This window comes from Catharus ustulatus, chromosome 3 (assembly GCF_009819885.2).
Source record: "Catharus ustulatus isolate bCatUst1 chromosome 3, bCatUst1.pri.v2, whole genome shotgun sequence".
NCBI lineage: Eukaryota > Metazoa > Chordata > Aves > Passeriformes > Turdidae > Catharus > Catharus ustulatus.
The window spans coordinates 54,802,405-54,826,134 of NC_046223.1; the positions used below are offsets into that span (position 1 = coordinate 54,802,405).

The 23,730-nt window shown below is 43.2% G+C and overlaps 1 protein-coding gene across 1 annotated transcript in view; it reads right to left on the reverse strand.

Moving 5' to 3' along the window:
• Nucleotides 1–23,492, reverse strand: part of LOC116994682 (T cell activation RhoGTPase activating protein) — a 36,228-nt gene extending 12,736 nt beyond the window's left edge. Inside the window, exon 1 of the mRNA XM_042779147.1 lies at nucleotides 23,438–23,492. The gene's annotated coding sequence lies outside the window, so the exon portion shown is untranslated. The remainder of the gene's footprint in view (nucleotides 1–23,437) is intronic.
• Between the last annotated feature and the right edge of the window lie 238 nt (nucleotides 23,493–23,730).

Here is a 23,730-nt window from a genome sequence, read left to right on the forward strand (position 1 = left end):
AGCATCAAAATCAGATCTCAAAATGTGAATCAGGGGAAGCAAAAAAGAACCTGGATTTGACATTGAATTCTGACTTACATGTGATTTTCAGGCATAAGTCATCTCAATTGCACATAAAATATGATCTCTAGACTGGCATTGGCGTAGGAGCCAGTCTGGAATAAGACCAAGAAAACCTGGCCCGAGTGTAATTTGGGGTTTCATTGTATGTATGTCCCATTGATACAAAACCTAGAAAAGAATGGCAGGCTTGGGAATGCAAGACCTTACACTGCCCTGGTAGTGTAGGAACTGCTTGAGACATTGCAAGTGCCATGAATACAGCTGTTACCATAGGTGCCCAGGAGAAACAACCAGAAGTAGTTGGATTTTGCCCATCATTTCTCTCCAGCTGGCTTCCCCCGAGCCCCAGGTGTTTAATGGCAACATCTTCAAGGTCTTCATCATTGTTTTGCACTTGTGAGTTTGTCATTCCTGTGTTATACCTGCTTCCTAAGTAATAAGTACAACTGCCAGTAACCTGGTCCTCAACACCACTAAATTCACCAAGAACAGAAACTTTTATGACCGCACATCTAGATTCCATTCTCCAGGCAAAAGCAGTGTCAGGCAAAGCAAGTCTTTACAGGGACAACTCTGCTAACTACAGCTGAGCACATTATTTGTTGTCATGTGCTGTTCTTGTGCATGCACATCCACACACTGCAAAATAAAATGTTCTGTGAAGTTTTGGCCACCCATCAAAATCAAGATGATAAATTCGAAACAAACATCTCCATATTAGCTGGTGGTTGCCTTATTGTCGCTACTAGCAACAGCTGCCCTGTTAGTGTTTGAAATAAACACTCCACTTCTGTACTGCTCTCTTGTTTTAAAGCATGACTACCTTATGAGGATTTCTGAAAGCAAATGCTTCTCATGGCACGGGCTCTGCCTCCTGCTGCAGGGCATCAAGAGGTCTCTGGGAGGAAGGGACATGCAGACAGTGGAGGTGCCCATAAGGGCAGGCCTTGGGCCCCAGCTCTGACCAGCACAACTGGAGGGCACTGAGGGCTGCCATACCCAGAGCCAGGGCAGCCAGGTCCTCACCTTCACATATGCAAAAGCACAGTGACACTTCCAGGCCAGGAAAAAGGGAGAAATTCCCACCCTGAAGAGCAAGCAGGAGCTGGGATCTTCCCTCTGGGAGAGTAGGGTCAGAGGAAGAAAAAGAACTTTTGAGTTCAGTTACTTGACCCATTGCTGGAGAGGGCTCAGCTTGAAGGTCAGGCTGTTCCCTTCAGCCCTGCACTCCTGAAAGTTGGCCATTAATTTATGCTGCTGACATACAAACCATGTGTTGTTATGGTGCCTTTACTTATTCTGCTTGTGTGTGCCTGCTCTGGACCCTGCATCTGTTTTCAGTCCTACAGTCACAGCACAGAGATGACACACTAAGGACTAGGTAGAGAAAGTACCCTACATGCCACGATGTCAATTTCCCCGTTCAGTGGTGCTGAAGGTTTGAAAGGAAGAATTTGTTCTCAATTTCCACTTCCTTTTAAAGGTTTGTTTCTGCTTTGTTTGAGCTTTACCTTTTCTCAAACTTACCAGAGTATGTTTTTCTCTGAAAACAGTATCTGTGTGCATTCTGACAGCCTCAAACTGCCTTATTCAGAAATAGCATGAAACTGTGAAGGGAGGATATATCTTTAACCAGGCCAACTGATACAGGTACAAAACCCTTTCTCAAGTCTGAAAAGAAATGTCTGTCTTCACTCTCAGGACAAGTTGAGAAGAAATGCTCTAAATTTTACTATATCCATTGATCAGTTACTTGTTCAGATAAGATTAGATATCCCAGAAGTACCTCAAGAGAAGGGTCTTTTCATAGAGAGATGGAATCCTCTTTCCTTTAGGCACCAGAAGATCTAAAATATTAAGCCAAAATACGTACAGTTCAGCAACTGCTGTAACATTTGTGTAAGCCAAAATCCACATTTGCTAGTCTTAGTTCTGCTTGTGCAACACTGTGAATCAATCTTTTCCTTGTGTAACTTAATTGAACTTAGTATTCAGAGAATAAACATGAGCTGTCATTATCCTGTAAGTAATACCAAACTGAAGATGATGCTACATGTGTCAGGGGATCCTTCTTCCATTTAGTGTGCAATAGTTCTAAGTGGCTGTTATTGCATTACACAAAAATCTCCAGAGTTTATCTTTCAAATGTAGCCTCCTGGAATCATTATAGCTCTAAGTTAATCACTTCCAATACTATGCTCAACAAAACAATGTTTAAAGACACAACCTATCACAGTAATTGACACCTGTCTGGGCTGTTTTAGGAGAGCTGGATTGCTGGAAGAGGAGTTTGAGAGGCCCTTCTTATGTCCCAGTGGTTGTTCCTCCTCCCTGCAACATCTCTATTTGTTTCCAGAACCAAATATTCCCACAGTTTTCTTTGGATGACAGTGTGCTGCAATGTAAACCTGTCATAACTGTGATACTGACATGAATAAACAATGCAGATAATATTTTCATTCTGGCTTTAAAAGAACCCTCCTAATGAACGTCACAAGCATGGAAAAAGTCATTACTTTGACAATTGAACATGCTTACTCAGTGCTCAGTAATCAACCCATAAATGTAAACAAGCTACAACACAGTAATCCCCCTATTAGGGAATTTTCAGACTAACCAAAGACTGCAATTGCATCTTTACGTTGGGATTTTGTGGGTGAGCTCTGGGAGATGCTTCAGTTTGCACTTTGATTTTCCATCCAACATCTGAATGGTAGCCTGCCTTTTTTCTGCCTCAGTTTCTTACTAATAATGTGCTGAAAATAAAAGGTCACTGATCTGAATAAGGGGCTTTGATATCTTTTGGTGAAAACAGGTACAGATAGGAGAACCCTGTAAACAGTTCAGCAGCTATTGCCTCTCCTGCCTCCTGTGTGCTACACAGCAAAGAGAAGACATTAATTGTAGCCCTCCTGGCAAACCTTTGACAAATGAAACCATGTCTTAAAGTGCATCACCCATGAGAAAAATACATTATTTTTGGGGGCATTTTTTGTGTCTCTCCAAGGTCTTTGCAGTTCTACTTGCATATCAGAATGCAGCAGTCACCTTCTGGCCATGTCATATACACATTTATTTTAAGCGTGCAGCTTATCGTCAGGATAATATATGAAAATGTGACAACATGTGATCATGTGACAATGAAATAAACATTCAATATGGTGACTGAACCAGCCATTTTATCTAGACTGTGTAATTAGAAACAGTGCTGAGCATAAGCTCCCCTCCCTTTGCCTGGCCTCTGGCAAGGGATCCAACACAGGGACTCCAGCATGGTCACAGCAGAGGCTATGCTTTAATCATCAGGCTGATAGTGGGAAATGTTGTCACCTGATGTCTACATGCTCTATGAGGAGCTGCTTCCCTCAATGTGAGCTTGGGAAGAGCTGCATGGCACTGAAGTGCTGTATCTTCAAGGTCCTAAGAAGGTCTTTGCCTTGTATATTTGGCACAGAAGAAGTGCTGAAGGTAAGAGGTAGCTGCCAATTTCATAAACTTCATATTTAATACTCAAAAAATCACTAGAATGGTGACTGGAGGGATATATGCGTGGAGGTTGACTACTTCTTCTACATCCCAATGATAAGCCAGTGAACACTCCTTTCCACCACTGTGATGCCCTCTGTGTGAATGCTGAGATGTTCAGTAAGCCAAAGTATTTGATTCAGTTCATCACTTTGCTGAAAGACCGCAGACAAGCGCTTAGCTGAACATGCTGGGGTGGAGGATGAACTTAATTCTTTTGGTACCAAGGCAGAAATCACTGCTTTGTCCTTGTAATTAGTAGGTTTGTCCCTTTCCTCTACTCTCATCATCAGCCAATGAAAATCATTGCATTTGGGCTTATGTATCACTTCAGAGCTTAAAATTCTACTTTTTCATTTTCAGTACACTGGAGTACCTGGTCAACAGACAAAGGCTCATTTTATACCCCACAGATTACTTATTTTTAAGAGTAGGGGAAGAATTTAATAACAAATGGGAACAACATCCTCTCTTTTGTCAACCAATGTTATTTTCCTTAGCTTACCTTAGAGAATTTTGGCTGTGGTTTGGCCAGTGTTCTGTATAGATAAAGTGATTTTAATGAAAATAAGAAAAAACCCCCTATGCCTGTATTTTCCAGCTTCATTTCTAAATGCTGGATGATATTGTACTTACTGAAAAAAAAACTCACAAAGTTTAATCAGCTTGAAAGTAGTTACCTAATTTCTTATACAGAGGCAATTCATTAAAAGGAAGTTGCAGTCAGACGCTGGTTGTTCTCCTCTCTTCCTTCTCTTTTTTATTCTTTACAATTGCTTAGCAGATCCAAGTTTTAGTTCCTCAAAATTCAGTTTTTGTTCATTCTCTTTTTCTCAGTGTGCAAGATGCCACCAGCCTTGCAGAATGAATTTTCCCACCAAAACTGCCTTCTCTCACAGTGGTTTGTGGCTGTTTCTATACCCATGCAGGTATAACCAAATAGGGCCTCATTCCTACAGCCTGGCTCTCCAGGCATCCCAGATGCAAAATACCACCATTCTGTTCAAGTGGTGTTCAAAAATTAAACAGGGATAAGTTTCCACAGAAAATGGGGGAAAAAATCCAAGACCTCTGTTTTTGGATTGTGGCTTTATGAGAGAGCATTATAAAAACCTGCTGTCATGAAATAGTGTATCACTTTTAGTAAAAATTTCTGTCCTCAAAATGGGGAATTTCCATTAGGAACCACAGAACGGGGGTTTCACAATGATACACATGTATGAGGGCTCTGCTTTTATGGTATGGGTGTCATCCTTGTCCCTGTTCCTTGGAATACAAGAGGGTATGGAAACAGCACATACCCACTGGTGGGATTTTATCTCCTTTGCCACAACTTCTGCACCATCTCAGCAGGAGCAGGCTGGAGCTGGACTTGGCAGCTGTGGGCATCCTTATGCTGGAGAGTTACCATTGAGGGCTCTGGTGAGGAAGTAGAGCCAAGGACCAGATCCTCAAAGACACTTAGGGACCTATTGCCTTTTTAATCACCCACTCACCCTGAATTAAAATAGGAGCTGAGAATCTAACTGCCTTGACAAATTGTGGATGAGGTTAGTGTCAGGGAGAGGTCAGGCAGGCTCCAGCAGTGTGAGGTATAACTCCTTTCAGTTTGCTCTTCATGATACTGTGCACTAAGCATGGCTGAGATAAAACTAACCTGCAGTTAGGCAGTGCTTTCCATTTGATCCCTTTTCAGTACCAGTGAAAGGAGGTACAGGGAGTCTACCTGATGCAGCCCCCAAATCACCTCTATAGAAAATAGATGGTAAAAACATAAAACCATGACCTAGACTGTACCAGATAATACAGAGGATGGATTTAATATCAGGGTGCTTGCCTGGAATTCTAGGTCTGAGGACACAGAGAGAAAGGGGATGTGGCTCAGCATCTAGGTTTTGATTTGAGTTGTCACAGAAATATGGCACAAAAACTTTGCAAAGCTGGGATTCAGAGATGAATTGACTTGTCTCTAAAAAAATGAGTATGGTTCAAAGATCTAGTTCCAGCCAAAATCTTATGAATGAAGAGATTTCATTGTCCCTAGAGGAACTCTGTTTTGATTGAACTCTGCCTTGGACTAATTTATGGGGCCACAGTAAGATGTTCCTTTAGAGGAATATCCTTTACTGTAAGTGGGAACTGGATCACTGATATCCTTTGGCACATCCTCACCATGGTACCATGAGTATAAGCCTTTTAAAGGACTTTGGCATGCTAATAATCTTGTGTACAGGCAGGATCCATTCCTCCTCCACAAACCTGTTGCATTAAAAAAGGATACACATGACCACAGGAAAATGAGGAAGATATAACTTTCTTTCATGAAGAGTGTTAAAATGCAAAATGTAAAATACAAATCCCATTAAGGTCTTACAGGAATTCATGAGGTGTTGGGATCTTCCTGTATAATACACAACAATAACAATAGTGTAGAGAAAACCAAGAAGCCATCCTATTGTAACATCTGATTATGGATTGGGGCACTTGCACATGTCATGGTTGGTTTGTACTACAGACTCCCCAGTTGTCACTGGGCTCACCCCATTAATAGTGGCTAAGCTGATTCCTACTAACCAGCTATCCTATGGAAGAGTGCATGTATGCTCACACTTCTTTCCACACCTCTAGGAATATTGCACTTCAGCTGAAGAGCAGCTAGTAACAAACCTTTGACATACATGCTGACTGTAGCTCTCTGTAAGACAGAGTGATACAAATACCCTTGCATTATTTTCTTCAAGGCCACTAAGCTTTTGGGGAAGTAGAAAGTACCAAACATTTCAAAGACAATTAGGAACATTTTCCTTTCACCCATACTGCTCACAGTATTCAACAGTAGCACCTTGCTCTTAAACTGTTCTTCCCAGAAGAAGTTCTCACATTGCTTTTGTGCTCTGAAGTGCTTCTCATTTACCTACCTAGGTTCCCTTCAGCAGCATGAGTCCATACCACTCTCATGCCTCCCTTATGACAAAAGAAGCCTGGGATTCCCATGTCTCATTTCTCCTGATGGTTTTGTAATAGCTGCTTTAGCCTACCATGGCCCTGGAGATGCCCTAAGCTGAGTCATCCCCAGCTTTGCCCAGGGCACAGGGTGCCAAACACTCCCAGGACAGCAGTTGGGTTTATGCCTCCAGACCAAGCAGAAAAGGAACGAGCAGAAGCAGATCAGCCGATGGGATTGCACAAGTCAGCAAGGGCCTCCTGTGAAGGCTACATAATAGCAGATGCCAGTGAGAGGATGTTCCAGCACACTGTGCACTCAGAAAGTAATCACAGGTGACATTTCTTCACACCATCGTCCTCCTCAGAGGGGAACTGGCAGGTTCTGAGGGGTTTGTATGTGGGAGGCTGACAAAACTAGAAGTGGGGTCTGCTTCCATGCAATGAACTAACAAGGAAGCAGGGAAAAAACAGTCCCTTTAATCTGACCAATTATAATAACTTTAGACTAGCAACAATTTACAAGAGAGTACAGAAGGGTAAGAGTTTGCCCAGGTTCACCTTGCTGAGACTGGGGGCTTTTGCCCATTTCTCTCATTAAGGCTGCTAGGGAAAGCAAAGGTTTAAGCATACAGAATGATACAAAGTGGGGGGCATAGAAAACCTTTCACCAGGGTCATGGCACCTAATCTGCTGAGTAACTGTCTAAAAGGGATATGAGAGAGATCTTCTCTGCAAAACTGGTTCACATGAGTGACAGCATCACAAGATCCACGGCAGCTGGTTGGTCTCTTGCCTCAACACTTAGTGGCTTATTGTGCAAGCATGAAAGTTTTCTACAACTCATATACACTCAACTTCTTCTAAATGAGCTCTTGACTCTGTTGCCTGTCAAGTTACATGGCTTGACTTGTGTTTTTCTTGTGAAAGCAACTGTGTGCATTTTGTTGTCTGAGAAATTTGCTGAATTGGTGATTCCCATGACCAGAATTCTCTGGTTTTTGTGACATGCTGGTCATTATTGCCCCACTGGGTCTTCCCCAAGTGCTGAGATGACCATCACTCCTATCATCCTCTCAGCAGCTGAGTGACTTAGTGATTACAAACCACAATATACTTGAAAAAGTCAGAGAAAGGTTTCATATTTTTTGGTAAGACAGAGAAGAGTGGTTGTCACATTCATGCCTCACTAACTAGCATCCAGTCAGCCCAAAACAATGTGAAAATCTCTTGGCCCCTGGGAAACAGTTATTTGTCAATACCACCTGTGAGTGACTTCAAGCTATTTTTTTTACATTTTTTTCTTAAGGGGTTTTAACCTTTCACAGATGACTTCAATCCTTTGGAGACCTTCAGAAACTAGAACACACACACACACACACATACACACACACAAACATCTGTATCCATCAGCCCAAATACAAATAACTCCTCTGTGACATAACGCTGAGACTCATCTAGGGTTTTGGAAATATTTTCTAACCTGGGAGATGTTGAAACCAGACACCCAACATCCAGGGCAAGGAGGAAGGTCAGGGAGCTCTAGCTGGTTCTCAAGACACCAGCTGCCATCAGCTTGTGTACTCTGTGCTGGGAAGTGCAGACAGTGCTCCCAGTCTTCGGAAGGTCTTCCGTGGCTAGCAGACAACATGGGATGCACAGCCACTGTAACGGACAACCTCCAGGCCATTGCTCTGAGCTGATGATATTCTATATATTTATCCCAAATTAAATAACAAAACCTGCATTTTGAGGAGGCTGGCCAAAGTATCACTGAGTATTATTACCTTTGTTTCCTCATAAAAGTGCACTGTATAAGGAAAAAATTAACAGGATCAATTCCAATAAATGCAGACATCCATATACACAGGTAGGCAGAGTTTGTGTGCTTACACAATTCTATCATTTTTACTTGGGGAAAAAAATAGGGAGATCCCAGACAGATTTGCAGATTACATTTATAATTCACATCAATAATAGTTCTGGGCCATACAGTGTCTGTTTAAGGGGACTACCCTGCCCTTTCTCTCTGCTGACTGTTTCAAGGTGTCTACAGAGCAAATCCTCAGGCAGCGCCTAATCTGAAGACTTCTTTGTTGCAGTCTGATCCTCAGGGGCTGTGGTTTTCTGAATAGCCAAACACAGTCTCCTTGCATTGTCTTTAAAATATGCTCAAGGATGGGGAAGCCCAAAAAATCTGAGTTACAGAAGCATTCAGTAAGAATGGCATACGCTGTGAATGAGACTAGCATTTGTACTAGCTCAGGAGGCTTTAGTAGCATCCTTCTACTTCCTGATTTTAAAAACGACTTGGGGAATTTCCTTTCTTGGGTTATTTTGGAACTTCTGCTTGTAATTGTGATTGAAACCAAGATCTGTGAAGATGTGTGGTGGTGGTAAGCCCCTACTGATGACCACAACAAACCTCCATGCCCAAATATTCAACGGCTCATGAAAGCCTTGAACACAGATAACTTTTCAGCTTGGGCCATTTCGTTTGAGAAAACTAGTGTACATAAAACACAGAAATGTAGGAAATCAGCAGGCTGGATCATTGTCCTAAACCACCTAATCCAGGTTTCTATCTTTAATGGCAGATGATGCTAGTTGTTTCAAAAATATTTGCAGATCTCATGCCTTTAGAAAGTTTTTCTCCCAAGCCTCTTATTTATTAACTTTATTTAAACTCAAGAAAAGCATATAGGAGTAGGTTCATTTAGTTTCTTTTTAAATTAAAGACTGTTTTCCCAGAAAAAGTTGGAATAATAGTACACTGTAACAATTCCAGTTTTACCAGTACCTCAGCTTCTGTCCCTATGAGCAGAAGAGCAGAGAGTTTAAAACAGAGATTGCTGGCTGGGAGTCAGAGCATTTTTCTGGGTACCTTCTACCCTCCAAAGTAGAATCACTTAATAAACTTTTGTCTAATCCATGCAAGCTGACACACATATGCTGCCCTTTTGCATTAGGTCTTAGCAGTGGAACTGTGAACTGCTGCCCTTGAAGGGAAAAAAGCCTTTTTGTGTCAGAGACTCTGCTTTTCACATCACTCTATTCTCTCAGCCATATACAGAAAGATCCTTACCTTGGTTGTTCTCTGAAAAGCAACATACAGTCAGAATGGGGACATTCACTAAGTGTTCTTTTATTGCATTAGTCTTTTCATGCAACTTAAGCAAGATGAAAAATGCTTGAATGAGCTTTCGCTTAAAATTCTGTTTAATTACTCTATTCCTCCCTCAAAGGCACTTTTAAATGATAGTTTTTTGTGCTGTGCTAAAGAAGGTAGATAAAAACATTTCCATTAAAGACACAGCCTTTCCTCTTTGAGTGTCAGCTAGGTTGCCATTCACATTCATCTGCCACTCAAGAAGCAGCCAAGAAAACTAAAGACAGGATTTCCATTTTCCAGTAGCCCTATCAGGAAAAAAAAAGAAATGGGAAAAAAAACCTCCACCACCAAATAAACTCCAAAGAACTAGGAAAGACAGCTGCTCTTTCTTGTGCTTCTCAGCAGAAAAAAAAAAAACTCAAACCAAAACACAGACCTATGCCACGGTATCACAAAAGTGGCATTGCAAATTCATTTTAGGAATTCTGCATTTGAGTGCTTCTAGGGAAATTTCTCATGGGAAGTGCATCTAATACATTAATACAATATTTGAACAATAACTGAAACTTTTTCAATTACTATAAACAATGGAAATTAAAAACTACCACTGAACTAGCTTTAAGAAGAAATTAATAAGGATACATTTATGTCTTTCTGTTCTTTTTCAGTCATCTCTCTCTGATCAGTCACTTCTGAGCAGACATGAATAGCATTGATGGGAAGCAGAAGATGCTCTTTGTCCATTAGTAAGACAAATACCACAACTGAGGCTGAATCAGTAGGTGCAGCCTTATTTCTCACTCCTTCAGACTGATATATTAATTCCTCCCCTGACTAATTTAAGAAGTGTGGGCTTTACAAAGAAGTACCAACTTGTTTGAATGTAGGAGGAAAGCAAGAAGTCAGTGAAGCGCAGTGGCCTGATTGACCTGCGTGCGGGCTGGATGTTTTGCCTGAGAAGAGAAAGGCTGTTCAGGGGTCTTTGCAGTTTAAGACCGTAGCAGAAAGTCTTTCAGAAAAGTTGGTATATTTTCTTCCCCAAAAATTTAGAGCTTAGGCTGATAATTTTAGTCAAGGAAAGAATCTTTCTAAGAACCAAACCAAATTCTTTGGCCCCTGGAGAATGATCTAAGTCCCTTTCTCCAATGCTGACAGGAAAAGGAAAATTAGTCTGATTTGTAGTGTGCTTTTCTAAATATGCAGCACAATTACCTGGGCAGGACACAGGAAGATGCCATCATTTTTACTACATGTGTGAGCTACACAGAGTTTAGATGCATGCATGCAGAACAGTTAGAGGAAAAACAAAAAACCCCAAAACTTGTCTGAAAAGCAAACAACAGGTGTGAGGAATATCATACTTCATAACTCGTTCTGTGCCTGCTAGGGTACAGAAAACCTTTCCTTTTATTCCTACAAAGGAGCTGTCCTGGTTCACTGGGCAAAAGCTTTGCTAAGAGTCACTAGTCAGATTGATTTATACACTGGATTGCAAAGCATCCAGTTGGCACCTGTTTACAGTGGCAGCATTTTCTGAATAGTGTCCTACAGCATCCTAGGTTCCTGATGCATTTTTTTGTGAGGATAAAGAACTTCAAAATCATTGTTCCTCTCGGGGTACCTGGTCTGGTCTCCCATTTCCCTCTTCCCTGTGAGGCTTACAAAAAACAACAGCTAGGACCCTGAAACTAGCACTTTACCCAGCAAATGGGCTAAATAAACATTTATGATATGTGAAGCAGATGAAATGCATTTAAATGTTGAACTTAATCTTTTTTGTGCTGTGGACTTCCCTGTTAGGCTAGCAGTCCCCTTTAAACTAAGACTGTCCAGGGAAATTCCCTTTCTGCCTTTAGTGTTCTCCTGAATGATTATATTTCAAAGTTTCTTCAAAACAAAAAGAGATTCTCATTTCCATTTGTTTCAAAGGATCTGCTCATCAGATAGCATCTGAACCAGAGACTATATTGCAGAACATAAGTGGAGAAATCTAACGAGAAAAGTAGAGCTGGAGCTGGAGGAAAGCTGCCCATGGCTGAACTCCAGTGGGGAAGAGCAGTGGACATCAATGATTTCTTCAAGGTGATCACAGATTTTATGCAAGTTGCTCTCCTGATATGAAAGTTTCATGTACATCAAGAAACATCAGATGGCTGATTTGAAACTCATTGATGAATGCTTAAGTGCTAGATTCACTGAAAAGTTGTCAAGTCCTGGAACAGGCTGCCCAGGGAAGTGGTGGAGTCACCATCCCTGGAGGTATTTAAAAGATGAGGCACTTGGAGACTTGGTTTTGTGGTGGGCTCGGCAGTATCAGGTTAAATGTTGAACTCAATGATGTTAGAGGTATTTTCCAACCTCAGTGATTCTTAGTTTCTACAAAGAGTCAATTGACTGTTTTGACAAGGAAGAGTTACTGTGTCAGTATGTTATGTATGTATAGAAAGGCTGGGTTTATGGTCCGAGGGTGGGCACGCGTGATTGACTCTGCTGTTGTTGATCTTGCCATCATGATTATTTTTGACCTTGCTTAATATAGCACAGGGGCTGGGGCTCAGCCAAACCAGAGCACAGCAGGTGACACAGGGACCAGGTTTCTGCCTGGCACAACAGATACCTGAGGTCTGTGCAAGGAGAAAGTTACCAGCTTTTCAAATGAAGAACCTGCTACCGGTTTCCTGGGAAATGTTTTTATAACCTAAGCATAACAGCCTGGAGAGCTGTGCCCTAAGCAGGGTCTCTGAAGTTAGGATGTGGGCAGATTCCCTGGGGACAGTGACATGACCATCTGCAGGTCCAGATTGATGAGCTGAGGTGCTGAGGACAAAGCTGTGGCCACTTGACTGTGCTGCTACTCCCAGCCACCTATCTATATGTGAGCCTCCAGCAGGGCCAAAGTGGTAAATTTGCTGAGGAAAAATAGGTGATGTTTGTCTCTTCACAAAATGAAGGGAAGATTGAAACTGTTTTTAAAATTACTTCTGCATCATGAAAAGTTTAACTGAACATAAAATTCTTTCACTGAAAAAAATAGCATTTCTTCAGTTGAACACCAGCTATTCAAAATGTGAGGCAACTTCTTACACTTCTTCCAATTTCAGGACCAAAACTCCCAGCAGCCTGCCAAAAATAAGATTTTGAGCAGTTCTTCTTAAGAAATCAAGCTCCTTTCAAATTTCTTCTTCAAGCCAGTTCCAAAAATACCTGTTTGATTGGTTTGGTATGAGTCAGAAGGGGAGTTGCAGATTTACCCTGCTCACTTGTGCTCAGCACGGCTCCAAGCAGAGACTGACTTTCACTTTCAGTTTGGCTCTGAGCTCACTCAGGCAGAAGTTAAACTTTGAGAAATCCCCAAACACAAAGCCCAGACACAATTGGTCAAGTGTAGGATTTTCCCATTGTCTGTTTATAACTGACTGCAAAGTTTCTTGGGGTTTTTTGTTATTTTCCAAGAAACACCTAAAACTAGGTGTTTCAGAGATTATTTTTAGATATACGAAAAGAAATAAATATAAGAGGTAAGAAAATCTATTTTGTTTTATATTTGTGAGACATAATCAATAGGGTTGCTGCTGCTAGCAAAGGGGAGATGGTTTCTCATTATTGGGTTTCTGGGAAGCTGCGATCCAAGGTCACCATGGTCAAACCTTACAACTGTGGAAAACCTTGTAGCTGTGTGCCTGGTCATAGTTAAATATTCCTGCTTGCCCAAGAGAGTGAGGAATTGTCTCTCTAGATGCATCTGAATGTATTTTGTCCCTTTAGACACTTATCCTTTTGCCATCCTGCAACTGGGCCTTAATTTTTTCAATGAAGCTCTGGAAGTGACACATCAGAGTCCTGTTCTGAGCTGGGAGAAGGGCCAAAGGTGAGATCTGGCCTGGGCCTTACAGAACTATGTGAACAGCACTTTGAAGAGGTTGGTAGAAACTATGCTTAGGTGTGGACTGCAGGACAAGGAAATGTCAGTCAGAAGAAACACTTTTTTCTTTTTTCCTTAGGAAAACAGGTAGCATGAACACATAGCTTCACCCACAAGGCCAGGAAATAGTCCATGAAATCATCTAGTCTAGCTGCATGTCCACACTGGAATTTCATCTGGTTGCAGCAAACCCAGCCAGCAATGTGTGGTTCACTGTGGTTCAAACATTCACAATAGCTCATTAACAGCATGGTTATTTTCACATTTTATATTACCCGGTTTGCACAGCTACCTCTTCTCCTAACACCAATTGCACCTAATTCCAAGAGCCCCATCTTGCAGTTGTTTGCCCTACATGAACACATCCACACATAACCTGAGTCATCTTCTGATCTTGCTTTTACTATGTTACCCAGGCTGATATCCTTCAGATTTATTCTGCAGGGCTTTCTCAAACCTTTCTGCAGTTTTAAAGAGATCTTTCTGCAGTTTCATCAAGTTTTCAAATCCCTTAAAAAATATAGATACCAATGTGTTGGACATCCTTCAATCCCACTGCTTCAAACACTTTCCTAGCCTAAAATTAATTTCCTCACTTCTGCTAATTGCTTTATATATACCCAAATGTCAAATCAAGCTTTGAGTATATAAAAGCTTCCTTACAAGTGGTTGTCTGAAACACCTGAAAGATGCTTTAAAACAAGTTACCTGTTTCAGTTTCCATCATCCCCCTTAATTAAAGCAAGATACGGACCATGGACACATAGACGATAAAAGAGCTATGCTCTTCCTTAGGAAAGGTGAGACCAGGTGCCATGGGCCATGCAGACACTGGTGGACAGGTCTGTCCAGAGATATTGTGGACCTCTGACAGTGGGAGAGGTGAGGACAGCTTTCCCATGACTCTGGGGATGCCAGGACCCCTAAAAACTTCACACCTGCATTCTCAAGGAAACCCAAAATCATACCCTAGCAGAATAATGTTGATAAAACTCCTGTATACAGATACAGAGTGTAGAGATTGACTCACAGAGTAGACAAGTCTTTTTGACCAAGAGAATTTTAAGGGATTGCACACAGTGAGTGTGCAGTGAGGACAGGATTAAGACATCCTCCTGGATGAGTTTTGTGGGGTCAGACAGTACCAGAGGCTTAGAAATACAATAGTTGATTTTTAATATATATATATATATGTATATAATTTTTCTGTATTATATTGTCTACTAGGAAATAGATGCAATGAAGTTGACTAAAATCCCTCCTCCTCCTAGCCAGAGGTGGGCAACTCGGTGAGACTCCATTTTGACATTAATTTAAGTGGAATTTTGTTATATGTCTGTAACTGATTTAAAATTAAATAGTCTATCGACTGATGTATGAGTGTTACATGGGAAGCACCAAGACATACTTTATCCTCCCCTGGGAGTTCCTCAAGCCCCTTGCTTTTCACTGGATGCTTGAAATCTAAGCAACTGCTGTTTCTTTCCTGTGCCAAAACCAGCAGTATTTCCTCAGGCTACACCATTATGGGTTTAATTAATTTCCATGGCCATGTCTCTTCTTATTAATCCACCAATATATGTGGAGCAGTGGAACCTACTGTGGTACCCCAGTCCTGGTTCCTTCAGTGCCTGGGTTTTTAAATACCTAATTGTAGGCTGGGAGCCTGCCACTTAGTTTTCCAGTAGGGGACAATAGGTAGTGACTGCTGCCTGGGACGAGAGAGGGGAAGAGGATGGTGTTTGAGACTGTAACAGGCCTATGTTGCCAAATAAAACCCAAACACATGGTCCTGTCTGCAGTAATAGGGCCCTTCATTGGTTTGGGTGGCCAACAGACACCTGCACTTGCCCTGAATGGAAGAAAGGACATTCACCTCTGCAAGCTATGGGTCCCTCCACGGCTGCAGATACTCAAGTGAACTGGCCTGAGACCAACTCGGGATCTTGTGCCTTCCAGCCTGCCCTCCCTCATGCAGGGTTAAGAAGTGCAGATGTATTTTCTATCTCATTGACACCTGGTTCCCATACCAGGTAACACTCAAATCTTCAGGGACCCCAAAGAGAGCAGAGTCAGAGTGACACAGTGTGAAGCACGTCTCCAAGGCATATGAAGGTTCTTCATCAGCCAGCTGCAGCTTCATCTGCTTGTTGCCTGCCTAGCTCACTCTTCCTCTGCCTAGCAGGTGATGGGGTGATGTGTGGAATGAAAAACACAGATGATGCTCCAGTAATCCCCTTCTCTCGTGCAACAAGAGCACACCCACATACACACTGCTTCCTCCCCAGCCCTCGCTTGCTGTGGCAGCTGAGTGCTAGCAAGGAGCTCAGGACTGTCGAGAACTGCTAAGGTTATGCTGCTTTGGTTGACATTTAACTACTAACCAATTTTGTGGAGACTGAAGGGAAAGGTGCTGTTTGTGGGAGGTGATGTGTGGAAAGGAGAAACAGTGGGAGTAGCAGGTGTCACACAGTAGGAGCTGTCTGAGCATGTTTACCATTTTGGCTGTCTTAAGGACAGAGCCCTCACAGCCGTGTGAGGCTACAGGCACCCATGCTTGGCTAAACCTGGGAACTAAGTGTTCCTGGGCCTGGTTAGCAGGAAATTGCCTGGCAGTAGAGGCACTGTATGACTGTGTGACTGAACTTAAAAACCCTGCCAAATGTGAGACCACAGGCAGAGAGTGGGAGGAAAACCTCTGGTTCCATTCTTGCTAGAGGCAAAATAGTCCATACAGACTGACATCGTGGCACAATTCAAAGCTGATCTCCAAACAAACCTGGAGATGCCTCACCCTGATGAGATGAGACTTGACTGGCTCTCCTAGCTTCAATAAACACCAATGACTCCCTGACAGGGAATGTGCACTGCTTCAGGCACACCTGAGCAAGGAAGGATGAGTGTTACATGGCTCAGCTCAGCCCTAGGACTTCCCATAGCACTGAGATGCCCTGCAGCCCCTTGTCTTTACTGATCTCAAAGGTGCCCATTGCCTCTGTCTTAAGTAGGCTGCAAAAGAACATGCCAAGTGCCTTTGCATTGGGGTAACAAAAGGATTCAGCTCTCATCTGCTTTTCATTCACCCATAAATCTCAGTATGGTGAGGATGCTGAGGAGGACAACAAAGTGAGTTTTCTCTGGGCATGAAGGAAATCATGTGGGACTGGAATTAATGTGAAAAAGGAAAATGCCAAACTTTCCTAAGCCTAAAACATTTTGTCTGGCTTTTCTCTGGCTTTAGCTTGGAGTCCCACCTAAGTGAGTTTGGGGCACTGGAGTGGGTCTATACAAATTAGCAATTTTTCATGGCTGGAAGTGGAGAAGGGAGCTAAAGAGACCAGAGCTGCTCTGGTCCATGGCTGGGTCCTGCCCACACCCTGGGCTCAGGGCAGAGGGTGATTCTTCACATTGTCCTCACCTGATGACTGGGGAGATGCTAAACACTGACCATGGCAATACTGGCATGAGCCTGATTCTGTGGTGACCTGGCATGGGGCAGTCCACATTTTTGTTGTCCAAGGCTATCACCTTTCCAAGCAAAGGAGACCTTATCCAAGCTGCCTGCTGGGGATGTCCAGCTTTTGCCAGTTTCCAGATGGTATCAAGATGCTGCTGTCAAGGACTGGCTGGCTTGGGCTGAGCTGTGCTCTGCTGGGAACACCTGAGCAATTTCTGAAAAGGACAATCCTGTTTGAGTGATGGGGAAAGTCCTTGACAACAACATGTTTGCTAGCAGAGCAGGTGCCCTTGTGAGCCCTGGGAGACCTCTGGGGCTGCCTCATGCTGCAGAGGATGGGAGGGTCCTGGATGGAGGCTCTGGAGTGCCCATGGTGCCAGTGGTCTGCATGTCTGGCACACTGCCGGCTGTGCTGCCCACCCTGCAGCAGCAGCACGGGGGAGATGGCAGGCGTGAATGTCAGCCTCGGGACGCCCACAGCATGTTTCCTTTCCAGCAGCAAGCAGGATGTTAGCTGTCATGGGTGCTAATTAGCCTGCAATGTGATGCTCCTGATTTCCATCAGTGCATCTTTCGGTTTGAGGCTGTCTCTTCTCAGACCCAGTTTTTAACAGGGTCACAGCACTAAAGCCCCCATTCCTCTGAGGTCTTCTCTAGGCACAACTTTTTTTAATTTTAATGAAGAATCCTGTGTTCTACAAGTATCCCATGAGCACCACTGACCATTTATGGAGTTTGTCCAGAGGCCTGCCATGCTGGTGGACTCAGCTAAGTCCTAGGCAACACTGCACAATAGGAATAGCTCTGTGTGTGCAGAAAGGTCATGAAAACCTTTTTCTGGTTCGCCTCAGAGTTTCATTTAGAAGTAACACGAAATTATTATCTGTTTAGAGATAAGTTGGTTATGACTGAGGCTTGGACACATAATAAAAGTTTTACTGTTTTAAACAAGATGTGTTGGTGGAAGTACAGATTTTGCCCTGTGTGGAACAGCTGTTCAGGTCAGCATTTGTGACGGCAGCTGGTTGTGGCTTGTCACTGGCCACCTCATGAGCACCCTGCTCCTACCAGTCTGCAGGTGAAACAGAGCGAGTGCTCCCAAATTTATCTCCAGTGAGAAATCTGCAGATTATTTCAAGCTTCATCATGCAGCATTGTAATACAGAAATAGCAGAACTGGTACCAGAGCACACATCAACTTTTGCTGCTGTTTATAACTTCCAGACAGGGAATGGTGTTAAGTGGGAACAGAGCAGTAACTCCTGAAGACCCTCCAGTCTTTTTAAAGTTGCATGGATGCATTTATGGTCCACTTTAACTTGGACACCTCTGCTCAGACAGCTTCGTGGGCTCTGCAGGCCATCCTGCTGTGAGCTGATCCCTGGGTGGGACACACTCCCCATTGAACTGTCATCTGGTCAGAGCCCATTGGGACTGGCGTTGCAGTCACAGATATGTTTGTGGCAACACCAGCCAGAGTTGAGGAATATTGTTTCCCCAACTTACTTCCCATGGTTTTGGAATTTATTGAATACATTTGGGTTGCAGCTTTCATAAAATTGTAATTTATCAAAAGCAAAATGAGGAATCACATAGGCCAAGTTTCTAAAGCTTACAATTAAGTTAGATCATAGGTAGAAAAAAGTCTAAAGGTCTCTACCAACAATGACATATTTTTCCCACTGAGAAGCTTTTTAGTTTAGGGGATATTTTCAGTGTTACTTTTTTCCAACACAAATGTAACTTTTCCAAAGAAAGCAGACATGTTCTATAATAACGTCAGTCAGCCTCTGAGTTTCTCAGCAGTACAATTTCTATGAATTGTTTTGAACCAACCCACATGAGACGCTGGGCACATTATTCTGTGTTTGTAAATAGGTCTGTTTTCACAAAACTCCTTCTCAAGGAAATTGCTCTTAATTAATATGAAATACTTTCACTTATTACTTGTATTATAAACAAAGAGGGATCCTGCATGGATCAGAGTCCTGTTATGATTAGAGTTAATAAAGAGATAAATCGTACCCTGAAAAAAACATCTTTTGGGTTTGCTCCAGGTCTCTGCAGTCCCTGATTGTCTTATACCTACCACCAAATTAATCAGCCTCATCACTCTCTTCTTAACTTCTTTCCTCACCATATCCTCATCCCTATGAGGAAAGACAGTGTTATTAACCCCGTGTTGCAGATGGGGACTTCTGGTACAGAGGTGAAATGTCATGCTGAAGGTTGTCTGAACCACAGCCAAGGGTGGATGCCCACTCTTCCCCTAAAAGGCAGCACCCTGCCTGCTATGCTTCCATTCAGCTGGTCCTGTGATAGTATTACATTTTTGTTCATTAGTTTCCCATTGGTCAGTCTATGAAAGAAAACTCACAGTACTGTTATCAGCTGGTTACACAAGGGAGCTAAAACATTTAGCTAATATATGCACACAAAGGCTGGAAAATGGAAATTAGTGAAAGTGAATGAAGAGAAAAAGTGAAGGGCAGGAGCAGTATGGCTGTCAAGGAGTCGTGGGAGGGTATGGAAAGGAAGTTAAAGTTTCAAGCTGACCCATAAAACTCCGTGGTGTTACCAGCAACCTCAGTGATTTCACCTTCAGAGATCATTTTTTGCAGTAACCTTCACTTGAGTCATTGACACCTGCCCACTTCAGTTCTGTGGCCAGCCAGAAACCCTCCTACCTCCCTTAACCACAGCCTTACACGCAAGGGTCTCTGCTGTCAGCCCCTAGGCTCTGCACAACTCAGCCCCTCTGCATCTCTGCAGACAGTTGCCTGAGCTTTCTTAGCTTGCCATGGCAAGAATAAAAAGGCAAATAAATGGGGTTGCATGATGACAGGAATCAGATCTTTGGTTTTGGGACAGGATCCAGCATCTCTGTAGGAGAGCTCAGCACACGCTGTGCCTCCCTCCGTAGACCTGGCTGCCTGGGCAGGAAAAGGAGTCAGGGTAATACAGAAAAGAGCACACAGAGCCCAGGCTCTGCTACTCCTTGTTCCTTCAGTGTGAAGAACCCCCCAAAAGAAAGAAAATGCAGCTCTAGCTTTATTATCAGGTTGGAAATCAAGAGATTTCCAAATGTCACACTAAGGGCTGCAGATAAGACTTGCTTCACTTTCCTGAAAGCCAGTTGAGTGCTGTCTTCAGCACACTGCTCATCTCAGGTCCAGCAATTGTATCTGCAGTCACAGCAAGCATTGGTCTGGGTCCACTGACATCTCCTACATGACATCAATGAAAACTCAGTGAAAAACGTGTGGAGCAGGAATCCTGTCCCCATGAATATTTGAAGAGGATTCACATTAATTAATGTCAGGAGTGGGCAATGAAGTTAGCACCGAATGAGCAATATGCAAACTCAGCCTCAGAGGTACATAAGATGTCTGGTACAAATTAAACATCAACTCTCAGAAAATATTCTCTAGACATCCCAAGGAATAAGTGTGTTTTAGGGTCTCAGTTTATTATGGAGGCTGTTTCCTTTAAAGCAGAAGGTTTGCCTTACTTCCTGAAGTTTATCATTGGTAGTTTTCCAACATAAATCCAAAGGATTTCTGATTGGCACGTTGGTTAATAACCAGAAAGTAAGCACAGAATTATGCTTATGTTACCTTTTCCTAATGGCACTGATAATTTCTCAATAGGTTAAAAAACCAGACACTTCAGTGACTTGTATCTCATGAGCCAGCTCTTCATGCAATGCCTGGATCTGCACTAGTTGATTAGAATACAGCCTGTGTGCTATTGCAATAAGGAATTGGTATAAGGGCTGGATGATATTATTTTATAAACCATTGAACCTGCAGGATGAATAAATTAATCCATTTTCTGGAAATTACTTATGGATCAGTCCCAACAATCACCTGCATTAGCCCAGTCTAGTTGTTAATGAAGATCTGAAGAGGAAAGAAAAAATCACATGTAGACTGAGAACAGTTAGGACTGGATGGTTCACAGTTCGGCAACTCACAAAGGCTACTGCTTCAACGTGTAATTCATCCTCATTGTATAGTGGCTATGCAGGATAGTGTTCCAGTAAGTTCTCCGTGGTATATGCATATCTTACTGCCTGCACAGAAAAAAAATCAAGGAATATTTCATCTTTGCCTGCTTTCCATCCTCCAGCTTTATGAAGGTGGATTACTTGTAGCAATTCCACCTTCCTACTGTGAAGTGTAATAGAGGCTTTTCTTTTTATGCTTCTATAGGTGCAGAGGCTTTAGACCATGTCTGCAGACAGCAAGTCTGGAGTGTAGCCCATTTTTTGAGACACAAATGACATTTTTAATTTTAAGGCTGATTAGATCGTGCTGATCACAGACACTCAAAAATCACTTTCCATAGGGCTGTGTGGGCCTTCTCCATTGCTTTACGTCATAGTGAAGCCACCAGTGGTTTGGTCACGAGGCTGTGAGGTCTCGAGGAGGGACTGTGTGTGCAGCACAAAGGAAGCTGGGTCTGACCTGACTTTCACAACTCTCTTCTGCACCTCAGAGGTTTTGTGTATTCATTGACTCCAATGTATTCAGCAGAAATGATACTTCATTTTGTAAGATGAACTGATTCAAGGCCTTGATGGCCATTAGTGCCGGGAGACAGGTGCTGATGAAAAAGCTGGAGCTCTGTCCAGGCTGCTGGGATTAGCATAGCATGAGGGATAGGCTAAGGAGGCAGCCACCCACAGGAGCAAAGAGTGAAAATCACCCCAGTTCTCCTGCCCACATTGTCTGGAGAGTGATGTGGAAGCAAGGCTCAGGGCAAAGGGAGGTGGCAGCTACTGCTGAACCACAGCTTGGAGGAGCAGAATTAGGTGCTGGCACGAGCTGCAAATTAGCTGATGGCACCAGGAACAATGTGGATTAGACCACTGAGAATGCTCTGCAGGAGCTCTTGGTAAATGCTGCCTCCTGAAGAAATGAGAGGGAGGGCCCATACTAAGCATGACGTAAGGATGAGGCACTGGGACAACTTTCCTGCCCAGCACGCTCTGTTCTCATAGACAGATGTCCAAAAACCAAAGCCAGAGACTGAAGGGTGGAGGAGCTCAGGGCTGGACAAGAGGCACAACTGCCCCTCCAGCTGATCACCCCCACCACCAGCTTACACAGGGATGCTGCTGTCTCCTTCATATAGTGACATTAACAGTCCCTTTTTCCTGCAGGCATCTGGAGTTTGTAGCTATTGTGGGGAGGAGAGTAGGGTCGGGTGTTTGATAGTATTTTTCACTCGTAACACCTACCAAATTATGGCATCAACGAAAACAGAACAGTGAGTCCTAGGCACTCATTCAGTATTTGAGTTCCTCCTGTGCTCCTGTTCTGTAGGATGATTCTGGGCTCTAAGATGGAGCCGTATGGCAAGCCAGGAGGTGTTCACTTCACAGACTTCAATAGGGAATGTTTCCAGCAAAAGAAAAATGTGTTAAACTCAGCCATTCTCACAGTCTGACAGCTCCTGATGTTCATGTCAAGAAATGAATGAAAAAAAAGCTGCTCGCTCTGGAGACGTAACTGTCGAATAATTAATGAGTAAGCGCCACACAGCACAACTTGCCCCCTTCCCCAGGCAAGAAGTGCTCAAGACCTCATATTTTTGAAAGATGAAGACCCAAGATATTGGTGTCCTTTCTGCCTTTCCCCTGGATGAATTTTTTGCAACACAAAACGAGCCCACTTGCAACACCACCATGCCCAGTTAGCAGTGCTGTTTGACTAACTGCACTGCATTTATTCAAGGGGAAATCATGGCGTCGTGGCGAAATAGCAGCCTTTCACATAACAGTGTTCTGCTTATTAGAAATAGTTTAATCAAGGAAGGAGGTACTGCCTCTTAACATCAGCAGGTATTTCCCATTGATTTGCATAAGTCATGACCTGTAGTTAAATAAGGCAGCAAATGCTACCACAACCAACTCCTCTGCCTGTTTTTAAGGCTTTGCTATCCAAAATAAAGAAAAATAGGAGGAAAACAAATAATCAGAATGCACCAATGAGTAACTGCCAGTGGGGACTTCTCAACAGCACTAGCAGAAACTAATATGAAAAAAGAGCCAGCACTGTCAGCCCTTGGCATGGGTTGGGAGAGATGGAGGAAAGAGGCTTATCTCCTGCTGGGCTTGCACAGGCCTGGTGGGAGGGTGAGAAGAGTAGTTGGGTGCAATGCCAGGAAGTGCAGTTCCCACCACCTCTCCTGTCTATCCCATCTACACCAGCAGCCTCCACTGTAGCCACAACTCTGCCAGCTCAGCCACCCCAAACACCACAGGTACACTCCCACATCTGCAACTCGCCTGGGGTCCTCTAGTGCAGGACACTGACAGCAGAGACATATGACACACACATGAGCAAGCCAAGGTGTATCACCTTGCTCCTGGGTGTTTGACACCTGTGCAGCCACTCAATGTACGTACCCGGCTGAAGGTAACCATGGCTTGCTCAAACCTTTGCTGAATAAGAGCGATGGTGCTGAACATCGGCGGGGACGAACAGTCTTGAGGGGCTGAGAACAAGAATAAGTTTGTTATCAGTTTCCATCCTACAGCAAAGCTCCCACAAAGGTGAGGGATTTGAGCATTTATAGGAGTCATTGCTAAAAAGTGTGTATGGAAGGAGAATATGTGTTTGTGCTCTTAACTACTGGATGTTGCCAAATTTCCCCTTGAGTGTGAAGGCTTCAAGCCCCATGGTGGTCAGCACAACAGCT